This window comes from Peromyscus leucopus, chromosome 14, assembly GCF_004664715.2.
Source record: "Peromyscus leucopus breed LL Stock chromosome 14, UCI_PerLeu_2.1, whole genome shotgun sequence".
Lineage (NCBI taxonomy): Eukaryota > Metazoa > Chordata > Mammalia > Rodentia > Cricetidae > Peromyscus > Peromyscus leucopus.
The window spans coordinates 54,398,974-54,421,420 of record NC_051075.1 but is presented as its reverse complement, the minus strand read 5'-3'; the positions used below and the strand labels follow the sequence as shown (position 1 = coordinate 54,421,420).

Here is a 22,447-nt window from a genome sequence, read left to right as displayed (position 1 = left end):
AAACAAAACAAAAATCAAACAAACAACAGTCTCGGAGGAGGGACTCAGAAGGCCCCACCCTCCCCGAGTGAGGTTAACAGTTAATGGTTTCGGGGGAGGGAGAGACATTTTCTTCAATGGGGTAGTCATTAGTAAGGTGCCAAGCTGTTGTAAATAACCCCCAACCCATGCTCCTATAAGCAACTCTAATAAAACTGAAATAATAAATCTGGTCCTGGTGTTGATCACCTGTAGCTCCATCCTAGGGAGGAAGAGGAAGGAGGACCAGGAATTCAAGGTCATCCTTGGCTACTTGGTGAGTTCAAGGCCAGCCTGATTCATGAGACTCTGCCTTTAAAGTCCATTAAAAAAAAAAAAAAAAAAAAAAGGTTTGGGACGTCCATGGTGACATGAAAAAAAGCCAGAGAGGCAGCTGGTAGGGAAGACACCTAAATTCTATTTGTAGCTTACTTCCTGTCTACAGTAAGCCTCCTGCACACACTGGGATTTCTTACTGTCATAAGAGTATGCTGCTCATAGAGGCCCCGTACCTCTTCATTTTATTTTACTTATTTTTATTTCTATTTTTAATTATGTGGGGGGGGGGTGGGGGTGGGGGTGCAAGAATGTGAGTTGGGTGCTTTCAGAGGCTGGAGGCATTGGATCCCCTGGAACTGGAGTTACAGGCAATTATGAACCGACAGACCTAGGTGCTAAGGACTGATCTTGGTCCTCCTCGAGGGCAGTGCATGCTTTTAACCTCTGAGCCGTTTCTCTAGACCCATATACCTCTTTTGATCAGCCTGTAGACTCATAGGCCCAAGATAAAGTCCCATTACTGCCCCAAGAGGAAACTGACATGAGATACCCCTTGTACTTATCCTAGGGTTGACCCAGCCTGGAGCACCTGATCCTATCACCTCCCTTCCACCTCCCACTGCCCGACAACTTAAGTTCTCCTTAATGCTTCCCTCGCTTAGCTTGTTTTGGAGAACAGCGCCCCTGAGCGTCCACACCTGTTGGTATGTTCTCCTAAAGGCTTCCAGGAGCCCCAGGTTCCCTTCTGCCCTTATGCTAGGTCATACACGTACACACACAACTTGGCTACACATGCTAACACACACAGGTTCACATATATAACATGCTCACATGCACACACAATTGCACACACATGTTCCCATGCACACCTGTACACACACGATGGAATGTCCTCATGCAAATCAGAGTCTTCAGCATCTAAGCAGAGAATGTGTTGGGTACTAGAGAGTAGCCAGACTTCTCTGAGTTACATCCATTACGAGATCAAAAGTTCCCGCTCCTAATTAGCTGGTCTTTCTGCTCATTGCCACATTCACCTGGCTGACTGACACCATGGGGACTACCTTCAAGAGCACCAGGCCCTCACATGGCTAATGAAACCAGGACTACGTGAGATCCTTCACCAGCAAGGCAGATGACAGCTCAGGGCCATTCTGTGCCCGTGTTCTTCTGACAATCCTCCTGGATGTGGGAACATTGGGCTCACACAGCCTCTCCTCCCCAGCAGCCCTGGGCTCACACAGCTTCTCCTCCCCAGCAGCCCTGGGCTCACACAGCCCTGACCTCCTCTCCTGTCTCCCTTCTGCTCTCAACAAAGGGCTTTCAGATGAACTGAGCCACCCAAAGAGTATGACCTCGGAGGCTCCTTGTTCTGCAGGGCTGTCCTTACACAGTAAGACCAGGGCAAGAGCGTGGTCCGGTCACTGTTCTGAACTCACATGGGTCAGGATCCAAAGACTGACTCACTACAAAATCCCACAGCCTCTCTGGGCCTGTTTGTCTGTCAAATGGGACACTCTTTCTGACCTCAAAGGGTGATTGGAAAGATGAGAGAGATTGTGTGCGCCAGGCTGAGAAGGCAGCACTAAGTGAGTACCTGGCAAGGGTCGGTAGGAGCTCATCCCTGCGATTGCAGCAGCTGGAAGATAGAGATGGGAGGCTGTGGAGAGGGAGCTGCTGAAAGTTCTAGGCCAACCTGGACTACTCTGTGAGACTGTTACAAAAACCATAACCAACTCCTAGTTCTCTCTGAGGCCTTTGACCTCTAGATGCCCTTTGGCCATGAGGCTACCTGGAAAGCTTCAGTTGTGCGGTGGCCTTGATCATGGGTTGGCACAGCAGAGCAGAAAGCATGGAGGAGAGAGGTCAGAGGCCAAAGCCCAGTACTACAGACAGAGGAGGTTCTGAGCAATAGCTAGTTCACACATTGCAAGAGTTAGTGGTCCCAGTATTTTGTGCCTTAGACTTAGCTCCATGGGAATTTAACACGCCCCTTTCCCCAAAACATACCATGGTCAAATAAACAATTTGGAGTGAGTGAATCAAATAGGTTTCTTTACTGCAGAATTTTTCTAAACCTTTAATGTACTACTGGGGCCCGGAAGACACAAGGCTGAGTTGTGGTGTGTAGTATATAGGGTTTTCCAAATGCATTTAACTGCTGATATGTTTTTTTCTATGTCAATTCAACCAGTCCATAGGGTGCCAAAAATACTTGTCCAGGCATTGTTCTAGACATTTCTTTGAAGGTTTTATTGGAGGAGATTAATTCAAATGAAAACAGGCTGTCCTCTCTAGTGTTGGTGGGCCTTGCCCAGTCAGCTGAAGGCCCAGCCCAGAAAGGGAGATGCCAGTCTCCCGAGAAGAATACTGGGTAGGCCAGAGCCCTGCCAGAGGAGCTGGGCCTTCAAGGACACCAGACACGGGTACATGTGCCTACATCCTTGCTTTCTATTTCCAGGCTCCCTACAGAACCTAGAGATCTGGCTTGTAACTACCTAGCTTCTGGTTGCTGAGCTTGGGTCAGGGGACAGACAGACAGACAGACAGACAGACAGACACACACACACACACACACACACACACACACACACACACACACACTCCTACCTTTCAGTCTCACAGGACATAACCTACTCCATCCACTGTCGACCAGCTTGGACCAGCTTGGCCCCTACTACAGGGAAGACACTGGGTCAAGTATCAACATTAGAGGTGAAAAGGTGTCAACACAACCATCCTTCATGAAAGGAAAGGCCATTTACATGTGCAGATAAGGAAGATGTGTGCTCAGTTAGTTTCAATTGCCAACTTGGCATAGCCTAGAGCTGTGGGGGAGCAGAGCCTCAGATGAGGACTCACCTAGATCAGCCTGGTCTGTTGGCATGTCTGTGGGGGACTGTCTTGATTATTAGTTGATGCAGGAGGGCCCAGCCCACTGTGGGTGGTACCATACCTAGGCAGGTGGTCTTGGGTCTTCCAGGCTCCTCCTACCTTGAATTCCTGTCCTGACTTCCCTTCGAGATGTGATTAGACCCGGAAGTATAAGCCAAATAAAACCCTTCCTCCCCCAGGTTGTTTTTGGTCAGTGTTTCTTTACATCAACAGAATGAAACTAGAACAGTGGTCATCCCAGTTGAAGTGAGTTCTGGAAGATTCATTGGCTTCAACATTCTCTCTCTGTACTCAAATCTGCAGGCCGGGATTGGAGGTCATCCCCAGGCTTGCTACATTCTTATTCCAAACTCTACCAAACAATTTTTCTGGGTTTTTCCAGAAGGATAATGTCAGCATACGGCAGCATGAGAAAAAGGGAGAGAGTTGTCCACGCAGGGGTTCCACTGCTAGGCTAATTCTCAAGGGCAGAGGATGGGCCTGGAGCAGAAGGGGCTGTGTATGCTGTGCCTCCTTCCCTCCATCTTCAGCGAGGTTCTTGTAAGCTCTGGCTCGTTTGGACCTCCAGGCCAAAGCAGCCTGGGCTCTGCCGGGCAATTTGCAAGTATGACTGCAAAGATGAGAAAGTGAGAGATATCTTGCTGGGCCATCGCCTATTCCGCATGGAACGGGATGGAACCTGACCCGGGGCTGCCATAGTTACCCAAGTTCCCTCAGAGACTTCCATGAACTCCCACCAAGTTCACAACACGAAGCAGGGACAGCTGGTCTGGGGCATTGGGCTGTGACTGTGAAGTCAGGAGACCCATTGTGACCAGTGATATTTATATACCTGGAGCGTGCAGTCCCCTTCAAAATGGTCACCTTGGACATCCCTGTTCCCGGCAATGCTGCCTTTGGTCATAGTCTTGACGCTTCTTTGGGGAACTGCCTGTGAGGGCCAGATCCTCTGAGAAAGAGTCACGGCCTCACGTTCTTTGTCGTCAAAAATTTGCTCAGCCTCGTCACCCACCTAATCCCCCAGCCTCCCTTCTAATGACCTTGGCTGCATTGTTTCCCTCCAAAGAAAGGAGTGACAGTGACTGTGGGTGGAGCCTGGTGGGTGGGAGGGAGGAGGAACCCAAATCCTGGGCTAAGGACACCTTACCCACGCCACGCTTTGTCTCCTTGGCTCTTATATGAACCGGCTGCTGTACCCACTCCGCAGAAGAGACCAAAATACTCAGAGCAAAGACCTAAGAACCCAGAGCTCCCAGAAGGCTCTGTAAACCCCATCCCAGGGCCCTTTCTTTGCATTGCCCAGAGCCCGTCACCTGTTTAAACAAAGTTTCACACTGAATTGAGGGACAACCAAGCAAGGCACATGGTCCCTGCCTGGAATTCCAACGCTTGAGAAGATTAGGGGGATTGCCTAGAATTTCAATACCAGCCTGGGCTACATAGCAAGACTTTTGTTTCAAACCACCAACCAAAGTATCAACCAATCCACCCATAAACTGTCCCGTCCTGTACCTTTAAATGCCACCACGGTGACTAGTCCCTTCCACAGCATCAACATCTGCCTTTTAGGCACACCGAGGCCCGAGGCCTATACCAAAACACAGGAACATCTAATAAACCCGATTCAAGCTTGTGTCTCACTCCGTGGTATAATGCTGAGTAACCTGGGGGCCAAAGAACCTTTCCAGGCTTTAGTTATGACATCTTGAAACAAAGATCAGAGGACCTTCTGTCCCATGGGGTCGTTGCAAGGGCCCCACGGCAGCTGCCATGAAGGTGATGGCCAAGGCTGTCACTCCCTGGACCTTGCTAGGAGAAGGCGCTGTCCCCTGCCTAGGGAGACAAGAGTGAAAAGGTGACAAGGCTGTAAGCAGCCAACAGAGACCTCCTCCCAATCTCTGGTTGGCCTCTGAACTCTGCTGGGGGAAAGATCAACAAAAGGAGGCGAGATGCAGCTCAGCTGGCAGCGTGCTCAGGTGGCAGCGTGCATGAAGCACAAAGCACGCCCCAGAACCTCCTCAGCTAGGTGTGGTGGCACATGCCGACAATCGCCTTAAGTGGGAGGTGGAAGTAGGGGGATCCGAGGTCAGAGTCTACCTAGGCTACCCAGCGTGTTTGAGGAGAGCCTGGGATACACAAAAGCCTGACTAATAAAAGAAAGAGAAAGGGCTGTTGAGACGGCTCAGTGCTGAAAGCCCTGGCCACCAAACCTGGTGATCCAAGTTCCATGCCTGACTTCCACCCATGGACCGAGGCATGTGTGCCCTACGCACAAATAATTGAGTATAATAAAAAAAAAAAAAAAAAAAAAAAACGGGGGGGGGGAGATACAAGGAGTTATTTGTCATCCACAGATGCACCCAGCATGACATTTAAAATTTAAAGCATTATTTTTACTTTGTATGTGTGTGTGTGTGTGTGTGTGTGTGTGTGTGTGTGTGTGTGTGTGTGTGTATGCGTGTGCTTGCGCACGCACACATGTAAGTACAGAAGCCAGAAGAGGGCAGTTGTGAACAACCAGGGCTTGGAGCAAAACTCAGACCCTCTGGAAGAGCAACAAGGATTCTTGAACCACAGAGCCGTCTCTCCGGCGCCGCCAACTCTGCCGTGACTTTTATCGGCTCTGGACCTCTGGGGCCACTACTGCGTCTCTCAACCCCTCTTCTCGATGAGGAACATGTGTGTGCTCAGCAGAGCGAGAGTGAGGACAGAAAGTGGTCAAGTGTGCTGCGGTGTGCCTGGCACAGAGTGAAATACAGACCTGTGCTGCTGGGATCCTAGGGTTACAGAGACAATTTTCCAACAACAAGCGCAGGCTGGCCGAGGAGGTACTGCCCACATTTCAAAGACCAGGAGTGAAACCATGAGAAAAGGTGCCACTGACAAATGAGCCCCCTCAAACAGTCCCCATGGGCCTGAATGACCAGGTTATTCCACAGGGTCAAGCGCACAGGCAGGGGCTGTTTGTTTATTCATTTATTTCTCCTTGGAGACAGGGTCTCACATACCCCAGGCTGTCCTTCCAACTTGATGTGTCATAGAGAATGACCTTGAACTTCTGACCCTCTGGTCTCCACCTTCCAAGTGCTGGGACTTGAGGCACCTGTTACCTTGCCTAGCTTGGAGGTCCTTTTCTGAACACTGAGCACCCAGCTGAGTCTACGACCCTCTATTGGCCTCCAGTTATTTTCTTTCATCTTTTCTTGCCCCCAGCTTGTCACAGTGCCTCTATTCTGGGATTGTCCTAAGGCTAGGGAACCATCATGGGGGTTTTTGGCTGTTGTTTTGTTTGTTTTCAAGACAAGGTCCTACTGGTTAACCCAGGCTGGCTTTGAACTCTCCTCAGTCCTCCTACCGTAGGGTGCTGAGTGCTAGGGTTATAGGGATGCATCATTAGCATGCCCAGATCACTTTGGTTTTCTTTGAGATTTTTCACAGCCAGGGTCAGACTCCGTCTATTGGGCACCCAGGTGGCTTGTGGCCTGCCCTTGGTCAGTCTGTGGGGGGAAGGCTGAGCTAGACGAGGAAATCTAGAATGGGAGATTGGGACCCCTGCTGCCCAGTGTGCAAGCTGGCCAGCTAGAGGCAGTGACTAAGTCTTGGGCTCCAGGCCACCCTCTAAAAGCCCCTTTGGGGGGGCCCACACATAGTTTTGGAGGTGCCTAGATAGCCATGACCTTACTGCCAAGGTCTTGTCAAGAGAGTAACAATGGCATTTCACCAGCCAGGGCTCTCCTTGATGGATCCTCGCCTGGGGAATTGATGTCAGAAGACACAAAAAAGGTGGACGGTTTTTCCCGGGGTCCTGGCCTACCATGGAGAGGCATCCAGGGTCTCATTCATGTCCTTCCCTGCCACAGCTGGTGCCGGGAGTCTCGCGTAGGACGACAAGAGCCCACAGAGACACAAGATTAATGGCGTTTGAGGCAGGTGATCTGCCGTCCCTTGCCAGCTCCCACCGGCCCAGCCAGGCTCTGTGAGGCATTTCGTGTAACAGGAGCCTGGCAGGGAGGCCAGCCCTCACCAAGCAGGCAGACCAGGTGCCTGTACCCCTCTGCTGTCAACGCCCCGCCCCAAGACCTGAGCCTTTGATTCAGGCCCCCACCCCACCAGGCTTTGTCATGGGGCACGCAGAAGGACCAACCTGGAAACCCAAGACCGCCATGGAGCAAGGACAGACGGAGCTTCTGAGACTCTGCTTTCCCAGTCCTGGCCACATGGACCAGCTTGAGATTGTGCCCGTGACCCTTCCAGGTGCCCCAGTCCTCTGACCAGCCACGGGCCTTCTCAGGGGTTCCACGTCCCCTTCCTGCTCAGCTTGTTCATATGCAGGGAGCAGGTGAGGGCTGGCCCACGCTGGACCTCCATGAGACGTGATCTCGACAGGGTGGCTTCCAGGCCTACGGACTTCAGAGCTAGTGCAGGAAATGGCTTGGTTTTGGACCTCATTCTACGGGTCCTGCGTCACCTGAGGAGACCCTGCCTCCTCTGTACTCCGTAAAGCAGGGCAGGCTTGCCCACTTAGAGTCACTATCAGGACCTCAGGACAAATTCTACGGCACACAGAAGTTTCCTCCTTTCCAGCAGCCTCTCAGAGTGACTGCGCTCAGGCATGCCCCCAAACCTGTTCATCAAGACCTCAGAGCCTGAAGATCCCAACACCTCTCCAGAAGATGTCTGCCAGCCAGTGGATACCAGCTCAGGGTCCCAGCATGGTTCTTAGCCCTGAGCACTGGGATTCTCAGCAGTAAGAGCAGCTAGGGTCCCCTTTCCCTTTCCCTCCCAGTAGATTGACAGCTGCAGGGACCCGTTAACTAGTCCAAGAGCAGAAAGCACACCAAGCTCGGAACTTGAATGGCAGGGAGGGCACCTGCCGAAGCAGTCACATCAGCCTTCAAGGGATCTGGGCACATGTTAGTGCTGGGGCTGCTGGTGTCGAACGAACAGGCCCTGGTTCCTCAGCCTCTCAACACCCTCAAGGCCTCAGATGCTCAACCCACCCCCCCTCTCCCTGTTACACCTGTCTCCCGACGGAGGAACAACGAGTCTTGGATCTCACCCATCCTCTCAATCAGGCCCCCGTGGTCAGTGAACAACCTGTACAGCTGTAGGGTAGACCACCAGCAGTTCAGCCTAAGGAAACATCCTTCAATGGATCCAATTTATCGGCAGCTCCTCCAATCCTGATGCTGTGCTTTGATTCACATATAACTCAGACCCAGACAAGCCCCAGAGCTGCTCAAGGAAAGACAAGATTCCTGTGAGAAGTGGGAAAGTCGGGATAGATTTTTTTCCAAGACTGCCCAATCTAGACAGTCACTTCCAAGGGCATCGGTCTGTGAGCCCAGAGTTAAAAAACAGAATCATAACAAGCAGCAAGATGCGCCTTCAGGCCTGTGCATAGAGGTGTTGGAACCATTACTAGGAGTCCATAGGCTCCCAGTTAGCCGACTAGTGGAAGTGGGCTGGGCTGAGGCTGGTTAGGGACCGTCTGGGAGTGGCCCGGCAATGTCAGATAACTCCAGAGCAAATGACCCTTTAGGGCCAGAACTGGCTGGGGCCTGAGGAGCCCGATGACCAAGAGCCAGAGGTCCCTTGCCCCTTTGGCCTCTGCTCAGCATCTGCTGCCTGAGCGACTGCAGCCTTGGTCCTTCAACTTCCCACTCTGCCGTGACATCCCAAGAAACAAGAGCATGGTCAACGCAGTCCAGCCCAGGACACTCACTGCGCATGCTCACTTGGAATAGCCTGGGACCTATCTTTTCTTCCTGATACCAGAGGATCCCCTGCCTGCCTGCCGTGGCGGGCTTCTGTGTCCCACACTCACAGAGGAGACAGGGGTCGTTTTGCCCAGCTTCAGTGTGCCCACAGCCATCTGCCGACCTTCCCTGCTCATGCAGGTTGGCTATGCTTGACGCCAGCCAGCTCCTCTCTGCCCCGGCCTCCTCTGTGCCTCCTCACCTGCTCCCCAATCTGTTGCAGCCCTAACCTCAAAGCCTCACAGGCCCTGGGGCACAATCCTCTAGTCCACCAGGGCTGTTCCCCTGGGCCGCTCAGTATTTTCTGCTTCCTGCTCTGAGCTACTCACGCTTAACACCGTGGGCAGGGGGGCAGGAGGGGAAAAGCAATGAACCTTGGATCCCAGGCATAAAAATGGGAAGTCTTCTGTCGTTGTGGGATTTGGATACGTCCAGAACAACGAGGAGCATTAGTAAGATGAGTCAATGCTTAAATCGAGCACTTACTGTGGACCAGTTCCTGCTCCAGCTCTTTATGTTGGCCAGGTTTTATTTGTGCCGGCACGACAAGGAGGCTCACCACAGATAAGGAATCTGAGGCTCAGAGAGGTCAAGCCATTTATCCAGAGCCGCAGAGCAGGATGCAAGGGAACCAGATAATGTATTGGTAGCCAATCTGAACACATGTAGGGGTGAGAGGAGGCAATGACTGACTTACAGTGTTTCCCAGTTTTCACGGTGTCCCATTTCAAGCTACGGGTGTGACGACAAATTCTGAGGAGTTGAGAGGGATGGGCCACCAATGGCCACCGTACAGTATGTCCCTTGACAGGCTCAGGAATGGCTACCTGCTTCAAACACTGAAAGAAAGCAAAGTGTCCCATAGGCTCAGGAAATGATGAGCTTTGCGTATTATGATCTTTGGTTTTACTACGATTTTATTGAGTTACACATTTATATTACTTCAAGTTCAATAGTGATTGTGTTTAACAATCAACTTAAAAAAAAAACTGAAAATTTAACAACCGACTCTCTCGCGGGCCTCCATGCCTGGAGCTCGGTTTCCTCCCAGCCACAGCACTAGCTGCTTCCCAGAGGGTGTGCGTACTCCCAGACATGCCTTCATGCTAGGTTGCTCCTTGCTCGGCTTGGGCAGCAGGTATGGAGCAGCAGGTGAGCCAGTCCCCAGTCCCGGTTAGCACTGTCTACATGGCTCTCGTCCTCTCACTTCCTGTCTCCTTATCATCCTCACAGGGCTCTTATTAATCACCTACTTATGCCAGGATTGTAACTCAGGGCCAGAGGGCAGCTTCCAGGAGAGATATTCAGCCACCTCGTGTGTGTGTGTGTGTGTGTGTGTGTGTGTGTGTGTGTGTGTGTGTGTAAGAGACAGTGTCACAAAGAGGGGGATCCCTGGCCAGGGTTTCACAGGATATGACCACGAAGAAGCTCTCAGGAATGGGGAAAGGCCCTCTAGGAAGGAACAGCTCCCAAGTGTGTATTTGGATGAGAGTCTTTCAGGTGGGCATTAGACGGTGAATGGAGACAGAGACGAACTGGAGAGGCTCTCGGTGTCTTGCTGGGAATCCCTGGGTTACTGGACATGGGGGGGAAGGCACACAGACCAGGGTGGAGCGGGCCATTGCTGTACTGGGTCCGTGCACTCCCTGGGAGGCACAAGCAGGATTCAAATCAGGTTCCAGGATCACATACTGATTCTGATTTGGGACCTGATGGAGAAAGGGGGAAGCAGAAATGATGATGGGAGGCCTGAGAAGGGAGAAACACGAGGCCACGAAGAGCGGAGTCCGTCCGGAATGCCCTTATGAAGCCCGAGGAAGGGCAGCGTGTGAGGGTTGAAACAGTGACTTAACGTCCGTTTATCTAGCTGTGAAATAAGATTCCCGGGGCTGTTATGAGGAAGCAGTGAGTTAACGTACGAAATATTTTTAGGAAAATGCTGTCACGTAGTGAGCACCCAATAAATGTCAGGTATTGTGACTGTTGCTATTATTATTAAGATCATCCACAGAGGCTCTGAATCCACCGTCAAGCTCTGCACCTGGCTGTGATACTTCTGCATATTCAGCAGCCAGAGGGCATTCCTCAGAATAAGTGGGGCTGGAACACTTGCCAGGCTGTCTGAAGGTCAGGCAAGCCGCAGAGGCAGTGAGTGTGTCCTGCGGGGTGTGTGTGTGTGTGTGTGTGTGTGTGTGTGTGTGTGTGTGTGTGTGCGTGCGCGCGCGCGCGTGCTAGGCGAAGGCACTCCACAGCTGAAGTGCTACAGAGCCTGCACCCCGGCTCAAAAGGAGGACTAGAAATGAGCGCGGTGCTGTGATCCTGGCTTCTGAGGCGTCCATGCGCCTCTCCTTTCAGCTCTGGAAGGGCCCGCTGTCCACGAGGTGCAGAGTCGGAGAAGGCCTGTAGGGGGCTCTAGAGCCCTTTAGTTCCCGGCATCCGGGCGGCAAGGAGACCCCATGTAAAACAATGGCGTGCTTACTAGCTCTGGGAGGTGAGTGGGGAGCAGCTGGGGTTCGCAGGTATCCTGCTACCGGATCCTAGTTTATCTGCTGCACCCCGCCCCCAGCTGGCCCTGTCCAGATTTGATCCCGGGTCCCCTTCTGCTCCCACGGATGCCAGCGGGTTTCCCACAGCCGCTTACCAGTGTTCTCCATAGGGATCGGGGGACAGCATCTTTCTTGGCCCTTTAGGTAGAGCAAGGGTCCTTTCTCATTGCCTGAGCGTCAGGTTCTTGCTGTAATTGTCCGACATGTTTGGGGGTGGGGAGGAGACACCAAGCAAATATGGGTCCCCAAAGGGATTTTTGCCTCTGCTTCTCCCTAAAGCAAAACTCAACAGCCGTGGGTGCTTCAGGTCCCACGGACTTATTTACGCAATGCAATTCTGTTGATGCATACCGGAGGGCAGAGCTCACTTCTAACTGCTAACCCCTGAGGCTACGGCCAGCCTAGCCAGTTAATATTGGCACAATGGTGAAGGCGGTCACTTAACACTTGGAGGGGCCAGAAAGATGGCTCAGCCATTAAGGGTGCCTGCTGCCAAACTGGTGGACCTGAGTTTGATCTCCGGAGACCCACAGGGCAGAAGGAGAGAACCAACTCATTCATACATGTTGTCTTCTGATCACATGGTGCCATGGCCCACGCAGGCCCACGCATATCCACATACATACTGAAACACAAAATAAACAAATAAAAACGTAATAAAAAAGAATTTGAGCTGAGTGTAGTAGTGTATGCCTGTAATAATCCAAGCATGAGGATGAGGAGTTCAAAATCATCATTGGCTACATAGTGAGTTCCAGGTCAACCCGGGCTATGTGAGACTCTGTCACAAAACACCAAAAAATAAATTAAATCAATAAATTGAAAAAAAAAAAAAAAGGAACCTCTTTCCCAACACCCCCCTCTTCATCCCCCAAACCCTAAACATACACCTGCTTTTTGGGGCTTTGCCAAAGCAACAACGACAATAACAATAATGATAGGGAGAATATAATAATGTGTTACTTGATCAGGCAAATTTAAGATGGAGCAAACATTACAGGAGATTTACACTAAAAAGAAAAAAAACATCGTTCATCTAAAATTGGTCATTCTCTAGTTCATCAAGCAACTCCACCCATGAAGCTGAGAATATACACACTCATTCAAGGGAACATTTCCTATCCATCATCCCCACCCCCTTTGGTAATCCCTTCTTTAATCCTCTGTGTTACACATACAGAAATCCAAGCCACGGTGATTACATTCAGCCACGTCCAGCTCAGGCACCCTGCTTTCATTAACACCGACCATGTGTGGCCCGCCTACCACATGCCTGCTAAATGCCTGCCTACTTGTCAATGACTTGGTATGATGGGGTAGATATCGTTTGTGGAAAGAATGAATAAAATTTCTGCAAAAAAGCATGAATCATGGGTGCGGCGGCGCACGCCTTTAATCCCAGCACTCTGAAGGCAGAGGCAGGTGGGTCTCTGTGAGTTTGAGGCTAGCCTGGTCTACGCAGCAGGTTCCAGGCCAACAAGTGAGACCTGTTTCAAAGGAAACAAATAAAAACGCATACATAAACCCCCACCGAAATCCCTGAACCTGATTGCCAGAGGCAGGCACATTTCCAGTGAGTTACTTCCTGAGGAAGAGAAGAGAAAGCCCAGAGAGATTCTGTATCATCAATAAACAGGAAATGCTGCAGCCTTGGCCATTCATGCACGTGCTGTCTATATAGGAAAACATCTTCATTTCAACCAGTTGCCTCTGGAATCAGCACGGGATTGTGACATACGAGGAGAGAAGCCCCGAGAGTCAACAGGAAGTTGGCTTTATACCTGCCGGAGACAGTGCTACACCTCTCTATAATGAACGGCTAGTTCATTTGCTCCGAAGGCAGGCAGGCAGGCAGGCTCGCTCAGGCCACCCCTAAACACTCGGCGATAACGACACACCGATTCCAAACGTTCTCTGGAAGAAAAGCAAAACAAAACAGAACACCCTTTCTCCTAATCCTTCTTAAACCCAGCAACACTGATTGGTTTTTATTATTCATGAATTAATTAAAAAAAAAAAAAAAAAAAAAAAAAAAAACACCTCTGAGTTCAACAAGGGAATTACAGCTATAGAATGTCTCACTGACTGAGTGAGACGCAGATTTAAACCCGAATGGCACAGCTACCCTTGCTTGCATTTCCAGAGGGGGATGTTTTGTTTGCTAAATCAGTTACTAATCAATTCGTAATCCAAAGCTTCGATTTTACTCTCTTTTTTTTTTGGTGGGGGGGGGGCAGCACTGAGTAAGAAGCAGAGTAATAATGATGCTAAGATATTCAAAAGAATGCAGGCACCAGGATCCCCAGCACAGGAAGGGAGGTAGAGCTGTGTCTTATTTTCCAAACTCCGTGCACGAGCAAACACAAAAGTGAATGAGAGAGAACACATAACCCTGGGCATCGCTGGATCCAAAAGTAACTCAGAGGCACTCGGAGAGGTCAGCTCCCTGCTAGCTGGGACAAGAGCCCGGCAGAAATGGAATGGCCGGTAAGGTGACCGAGACTGGAGAGGTAACTTTGCTCACTTCATGACGTTCTCCGAGATTGTCCTCCAAAGGCCCCCAGCCTGCAAATATCTGAGGACGTAGCCAGAAGAACACCCAGTGGCAACATGAGAGTGGAACCACAGAGGGGCTGCCGGTACAGTGGAGTCGGTGAGCATCCTTAGTGAGAGACACGTCTCCCTTCTGCACGTCTCTGGAGCTGGGGACACGTCGTTAACATACCAGATTCTCCTCCACCTGCCTGTTCATATCCTGACACCGGGTTGTTTTTGCTCCTGGATGAATTCAAATACACCAGCCTGAAGCCTTTGAGTATTTACCTTCCCACAAATATTTTTACGTTCTGAGGCAAAATGTGACCACCCTTATCCAGATACTGGGAGCAAACTGGTCATAAGAATTGCTTGGCACTCTGAGGGGAGGAAAAGGTGAAAGCTATTATTCCCATCCTCATAGTCACCACAACCACCACCTTATTGCTATTATTTCTGTAAAAGCAGTGCTCTTTCTGACAGAGCTTGTTAGCTTTACTGTTTAGGTAGACAGCGTCAACAGACCCAGGAGACGGCTGACGAAGAGTCAGGCTGAAACGAAGATGCTAAATACTGTTCCATGCACGCTGAAGGACCGGTTTACTACTAAAAATGTTCTCTGCAGATGGATTCAGAAAGCAGAGAAACAAGAGTGCAGACAAGCTTGCTTACTCTGTTTCACCAGGACCCCAAACGAGGGCACCCAGGACTACGCAGTGGGATGGGGGGCAAATGTGAAAACTGAAGAGTTTTCTCTGAAGAGTTTGCCGTTTCCTGCTACCTCTGTTCATACCCTATCACCTGGTTTCCCGGGTAACAGACACAGCCAGCTTGAATGGCATATGAATACTGGGTCTTTTTTCACTCTTCTTGCTGGTGAGCAGGTAGAGGACCGTAGATAAAGGAATGGATGGCTGAATCAGAGTGGAGTGAGTGGCTGATGATACCTCGGATCGCACTTTACCTACTCAACCCCTGGGCAACTCAGGCACACTCCTGCATGCACTGGGACGTGTGTGCATGGTCAGATCCACATCCCTCCAGTCTCCCTCCAAAACTGAAACAGGCTAGCGGACATGGACACGCTGTGCCAAGGCGGACTGAAAACCCAGAGGGAGGAGGAATGTAGGCAGGAGATGAGGCTGAACTGTATAAGGCCTGAGAAAAAGACCAGCCAGGACACCCGCCTCCATCCCACCCCTCCCCAGAATGCACCCTTAGGACTGCAGAGCCTTGTTCTCTGCCCTTCGGAAGCCAAGAGCGAAGGAAAGGCTGGTGATGTTCAAAACCACCTTTCCAGGTCTTTCTTCCTCTCTCTCATTCTCTCTCCTTTTAATGTAAGATCTCTCAGAGGCCAGGCTAGCCTCCAACTTGATACTGTAGCTGAGGATAACCTTGAACCCATGATCCTCCTTCCACTGCAAGTGTGGTGTTGGGACTTCAGACACGCACTGTCATAGCCAGCTTTAGGGATCTACTTTAGAGCACGGTCAGGTTAAAAACAAAAACAAAAAACAAAACAAAACACCTCAAATCAGAAACCTAAACAAAATGAATTAGCAAAAGAATGGTAATTCTAAAAAGCCCTGTGTAAACTCTCTGGTTTATTTGGACAATTGAAACTTAAAGAACACTTTGTATTTCAGATCTGAAACTCTGGGACAGCGGCACCCCAGATGGTTTTGGTGTGTCTCCTTTGCTCGGTTTTTGCTAAGACATTGGTCATCGGGCAGCCAGCTAGCTGCTGCTGTAATTGGCCAGAGAGGAACCCGCGCTGTGCTGCTAAACAGAAAATTGATCTCACTTGAAGCCAAATGATAAAGACAAAGCCCGGTCAAGAGTTTGTGCAACTACCCTCTGACCCTTGCCTAAGATGACGTTGAAGAATAAACCAGCATTTTCTAGAAAACCGTTCCCTGAAATGGCTCCATCCTGGGCAGTGCTGGACAGCAGCAGGAAACAGAAAAGGCTCCACCCTGGGCGAAGCCAGATGACAGCGGGGAATAGAAAATTTGGGGGTCTTAAAGAACAAAGGAGAGAAATGAATATTTAAGATAAAAATCTATACAGGTTTAAAAACACAACAAAAATGAACACATACATATACGTACACACACACACATATTCACCTTCAGAAAAACTTTAGATTTAACTAATTTTAATTCACATTGGGATGATGTTAATTTTAAGATATTCAGCTGACAACCCCCCCCCCCGCCCCGCCCCCGGCCCTGACACACACACCTTATCAGATCCCATATAGAAAGGGCAGATAAACCATACTTAATTTTCCTCGACTTAAGAAACCATCTGACCCTTTAAACTCCAGCCTGATGATGTGGCTGTCCAGGGACAGCGGAGGACATGGGAAGCCTGGAGCAGAATGGCCCAAGCACTCAAGTGTTCCTCCAAAGGTGGCCATCTGTTAGAGGAGGAGGCCTGCCTTCATTCTCTCTCCCAGGTCTGCCCCAGTCCAGCCCAGGCTGAAAAACGGAAAAGAGGCCTTTGAGAAAAACTAAAATCCTTTGGGCCACAAGATCACCAGCCAGTGAGTCTCTCTGCGATCCCTCGGCTACTCTGGATCAACTTCAAGGTGAGAGTTTCTACTGGAATGTCGCCAGGCCTGATCTCAGCTCAGGGAAAAGGCAGGCAGGCAGGCAGCCTTTTGTACACTGTCACTCATTTTGGGGAGGGGGGGGTGGCCCATGGTACAGGCTTGCACACACCAGTACACATAGACTCTCCAGGGCAGAATGACCCAGGGCTGGATGTAGCTCCTGATGGTATCACCAAAAGGCCCGAAGCTTCTTTACCCCGGTACTTATAAATTAAAATCCCCTCAAGATCCTCTCTGATTTTAATCCTGACCAAGGCAGAAAGGCAAAAACAGAGAGACACTCACAGGAGGGGGAAAAAAAGCCCAGGTCTCTCCATGTGTCCACACTTGTATCATGTTTGGTGTCTATTTTTGGATGATGAACTGGGGGGTCTCTGCTCTCCACAAATCTCGAAGCAGGGCAGCCAGAAGCTGGGCTGCCTTGCAGAGCACACACTCACTCAGAGCTCAGACTCCAGGGAAGCACTCACTTCCTGCAAGCTGGCAGCAGAAGAGGTTGATGGGATGGGTGAAGACCAGCCCCTGCCCCTGGGCCCCCCAATGCTTTGGGCGGAAGTCATCATGAGCTCTTTTTAGAGCTTTGCCTCCCCCTGCATGACTCCCAGAGCCAAGGGACCAACCAGCCTGCAGTCAAAGGCTCCCACCACACTGTCCCAGTGTGGCCAGGAGATGCGGAAGGAAATGCCCCAGCAGACAAGAACTGAGGGTCGCTAACCCAGTGTTCTAGGGAAGGAAAATCTCCAAGTACCAACCTCACCTATTCATTGCCTTGCGAGCCTCTCCAGAGGAAGGGGTCTGGTGCCAGCACAGCTCTGTGGTTGTCAGTGAAAGATCAGTGGGCCTCACTGGTGGCAAGAGACAGGCTGGTCCTTCGAGGGTTAACCTGCCGGGCCAGCTTATCACAGAGGTCACTGAGATGTGCAGAGAAGTTGAGCATCCCAGTCCCCCATGGCTGGTCTGCTAATTACATTTGCAATTATAAGCACCACAACCTCCCTACACAGGGACCAGACCACATTGGGCCAATGGGACAACCAGATGTAACCCGGCCCCAGGCCACTCTGGTTCCACCAGGAGACACTAGGGCCAGCTGAAGCCTGTGGGCCCCACCTCTAAGGAATGGTCCTCTTTGCAAGCAAGCCTTCCACAGAGATGGATGAGTGTGTGGGGACAGAGACGGCAGACTCGGCACACGGGAAGGCGACTCTGTCGGGGGTCACAGATGTATACCACCAAATTTTTTTTTTTCTTCAGCCCGAGAAGCAGCAGGGAGTCTCAAGGGCACACAAGCAGAATGTTCAGGATGCTTCCCAACTGGCTGACGGATTTGGCTCCAGCCCATCCTTAACTCCACCCTCCCAGCTTTCCAGGAGCAGTCTGCAGACCCTGCACTCTCGGAGCCCACTCGTGCCCCACCCAGCCCCCCCCCCCCCGAGTGTCTCTGGGGGACTACGGAGACTGAGAAGGACACTAGGAGCTGAGCATTCCAGCCAAGCTGGAACATTGCAGTAACATTGAGTCAAGAGTCACCAGAATCCAAGACAGACATTCCCAGAGGTCACCAGCAGCGCTGGCTGAGGCTGAGCAGAGCTCCTATCCAGGGCTGGTCTGCTTTGAGGGGTCTCCTGCTGAGAGAGGCGGGTAGACCTGATGAGCACTAGCAGCTGAGGGAGGGCATCAGAATTAGGGCATTCAGGGTATGGCTCGGGCTTTATTTGAAAAGGTAAATCATGGCCTAACTGTCTACCATTCTTTGCTTTAAATTCGGACCATGGCTTAATCATCTTGAGATGACAAGTTCTGCAGCCAAGTCCTAGGGGGCCAGGTCAATAGCACCCTGCCTCTGGTCTGTCAAATGCCCTCCCTCCTCCTGCAGCCTGCCTGCTCCCTAGGCTTCCCCCCCACCACACCCTTGGGCACTACCATAGCCTGGAAATCATAGAGACCTCTACTCCAAAGAAGCAAGGCATTTTGCGGAAGACCAAGGAAGGAGAGAAACTTTTCAATGACTTTCGGCTCTCTTCAAAAACCATTTGACAAAATGAAGTACAAAGGTATGAGGGCACTCTGAGAGGGCCAAGTGTGACCTCAAGTCACCATCACAGCGCCTACCCCTCCCACACACGCTGCTTTCCCCCCAAAGTCCCCTCTGTCCCTTTTCTCTTGGACTAAATGGGATATTTATTGATTACTCCCAATCAATAGAATGAAAATGTTCCTGTTTGGGGGATCAAGTTGTTTCTCTTGTGTATGCTCTTAGAGAAAAAAAAAAAAGTCTTTTCATATACTGTAATTTATTGGCAAAATAGAGGATTGTTTCTGAAGAAAAGGAATTGGTAAAATAATCAGCTCCAAGAGGAAATTTCCAAGGAGATAGGGCGTCCCGGACCAGGAAGGGCCTGCGCACTGACTGAGTCCTGTGACACCGGCCTAATGTTTTTTCTATTTATTGCCCCGGGACTGAACAACTCTGTCTAGCTGTCCTATCATCCTCTACCACCTAGCTACACCTCCAGGGGAGTGGCCGACAGATAAAGGCTTATTTTCTGGGGCCCCTCCCCTGGAAAACCACAACTAATGCCTTCACTCTGATTTATTTTTGAATGTACCATTAAAAATTAATTTCCCCCTTTGTTTTTCTCCAGGTCACTGATTTTGAATTACCGTGTGGCATTTTTTCCTACGTGTGAACCCACATATTTTACCTTTGGGACAGTTTGTTCTTTGTCTCTTTCACATCAACATAGTGGTCCTCCTCCTCGGAAGGTGGCAGCCCCACCCCCCCGCCCCACCCCAGACACACAATTGGGTTTTGTGCCTCGGGGTCCCCAGTGAATGCATCATTGACTCATTCACACACAGGGCACTGGAGGGAGAGTACATTCACCCTGGCTCCTGCAGGTCATTCCATGTACATAAAACACTGACTAGGAAGGGTGAGGGAGTCACCTCCAGGATGGACTACGGGAGAACGAAAAGGAAGGGCGTGTGTGTGTGTGTGTGTGTGTGTGTGTGTGTGTGTGTGTGTGTGCGCGTGCGTGCGTGCGTGCGTGCGTGCGTGCGTGCGTGTGTGTGTGTGTGTGTGTGTGTGTGTTCATGTCTTACCTGGGACAGTGAGGATGACAGAGAGGGGGTGACACATGCCTTCTGTGTGTGAGGAGGCAGGAGGGGAGCTTCAGGCCTCCCCCTCTCTGAACTCACACTCCCTCTGTGGATGTGTGCCCTTGGGCTTTGGGCTTTCTCAAGTCTGGGAATGCCAGTTACCACGTGGGGGTAAAGACCATATGCAGAGAGCACATGACCCCCCCCCCACTCCACCTCAGGTTCTCTGAGAAACACCAGCCTGTGGTAAATGCACGCAGGCCGCCATTCTTCCAACACACCAATGTTGCAGCCCCCTGGCTTGTTACTTGGCTAGAGGTGGCCCCAAAGCTACCTGCCTCCTCCAAACACCACCCTCGGTCCTTGCCAGGCTCATCCTTGTGCAAATGTGAACCCAGCTTCTACACACACCTGTGTGTGTGAACTGCTGGTTACAGCTTGGGGCTGCCGCCTGGAAGGTCCTCCGTTTATAAAAAGAAAAAATGACAGCATTTCACGACTGTTTGAGTCCTCAGTAACAGTAGGCACACTTTGACTTTTGGTGTGGCTCATGGATGGAGAAGCTATTGTTATTGCTATTACTATTTTGAAAAAAAAAAAGAAAGAAAGAAAGAAAGAAAAGATCCAGAAAGGGGAGAGAATCCGCACCACTGCCAGGTTTAGTTTAAAAATGATTTCCGATTCACACCTTCTGCAGACCTCCAAGACCTGTTTGTTGTCTCCCTGACATTCCTCTCAGTTCACATTTCTCCCCAAGCTGAAATCAGGCTCTCTGCGGGTTCTGGGAAGCGCTCAGCAATTCGCCCTGGAGCTGTCCCGGCTCACTTGGTCAACACTACCAAAGCATACATTCGCCCCCCCCCCCCACATACGTGCACACACATTTTCATATTGATTCATGATGACTTGACCCGGGGACAAACACAGAGACATTTCGAGATCAAGGGAAGAAGTCACCTCCGTAGAAAAGGAACCTAAATAATTTAAATATCCAATATTTGTTGTACTCGGTAATTTTATGTGAGGAAATGCCCAACAAGCATACCCTCAACCTATTCTTTCCCCGGGGTTCTCCCAGGTCTCATAATCCCTTGGGGAGGAGCCTGAAAGCCAAGACCCTCCACTCCCACCCGGCAGCCCCAGGAGCTGCGAGCAGCATAACCTTGAAAGAGAATGAAAAGCCACTTTTCAAGCTGATGGAAATCAGAATCCATTATAATTAAGGATCTGCTTTCCTCTCCCAGCTCAACATCTCCTTCTCACCCCCAGTTTAAATTCTGCAGGTATCTAATCTAAAGGACTCTTTGCCCTGGGGGAAAAGTCTAAAACTAGGAGCGAAATGGTCAGTGTGGGGGTGCCCGGGTCAGCCTGGCTATCAACACGGCGGCGGTGCTGCGAAGTTGCCTCCTCGTGCCTGCCCGCCGCAAGTAGAGTGGTCTCCGAGGTGAGGTGGAGGGTTCGAAACTTCACCGAACCAGACGTGGTCCACAGCCTTTATCTTAGAGCTGTCTCCCCAGTTCTCTGGCGGGATGGTGCAGGGAAAGGATCAGTGGTGTGTAAAGGAAAGGACCGTGGTAGGGAAGAAAACCTGACTCGGTAAGTTTCTTTCAGAAGAAAAAGGGGGATGGGGTAGGGGAAAAAACACAGAGTTACTTAGGAAAGCTGCCCTCGAGGAGCTAGAGTTTTCATTTAATTCGTTTTGTCTTCATTATTAAGCCTGCGGAGGACCATTCTCAGGCCCGCACAACGGGTCCGAACACTCCGGGTCCCATCCAAGCGCGGTGGGACACGGAGCGCCAGAGGGGAGCCCCTAGCAGGTGCTTGCGCAGGCGGCACGGCCACCTTGGAGAGCGCGGGTGGCCTTGGTTGAACCGAGATAGCCCGGGCAGGACCAGCGGGGCAGCCACTCACGGTTTAGGGTCCGTTCTTCCCTTCCCCACCCAGGATGCTCGGAAAACTGTCCCAAGACCCCGGAGCTACCAAGAGTCGCGTCCAGCCGCCGCAGCCACAGCCACCCACGTCGCTCGCTCGCATCACCCACGTTCTGGCGCTACTCAGCCCGCGGCGGGGGAAATAGCGCCCGACACGCTGCCTGGAACCTCCAACTGACTTCACCTCCACCTCAGCGCCGAGCGGGCCACCCGGGCTCCCGGCGGGACACGGGCTCCCCAAGCAGGGCGTGCGGAGCGCAGCGCTCCGGGCCCCGCCGAACCCCAGGGGCTCCTGGGACCCGCACACCGAGCGCGTCCCGCTGGGACCCCGGTGCCCGCGCGACACAGGCCGCCTGCAGTTCCCGACTGGACCCAGCATGCTTGGTGTTCTGCCCCTGGCTGAAATCATTTTTTGGGTACCCAGGATGGAAATCAAAACAGCCGCGGGGAGGGTTCCTAGGACGGGACAGAACACCCTTGCAGCCCCGTTCCCGCACCTGTTCTGGGCTTCCGCCTGCCCCTCACGGAAATGGAGAGATTTTGTCACCGCGGAGCCAATTCAGAGTGAATGAGAAAGCGCCGCTGTTGTCTAAAAGTGAGGGCTCACGAAAGAGGATGCGGGAAAAGTTAAGAGGAGGGTTTAAGCCCGAGAGAGAAACCCAGCAAGTGTGTGGCTTCTCCTCTACTAAGTCCCCGAGTGCCCTCCCACCCCCAAGTCCGTGTCACTTCAGGAATGTGTAGAAGAGGAACTGCGACATCCAGGAC

At 51.2% G+C, this 22,447-nt stretch overlaps 1 protein-coding gene across 2 annotated transcripts in view; it reads right to left on the bottom strand.

Moving 5' to 3' along the window:
• Positions 1-22,447, bottom strand: part of Esrrb (estrogen related receptor beta) — a 166,527-nt gene that overhangs the window by 80,861 nt on the left and 63,219 nt on the right. The gene's annotated exons all lie outside the window — the stretch shown is intronic.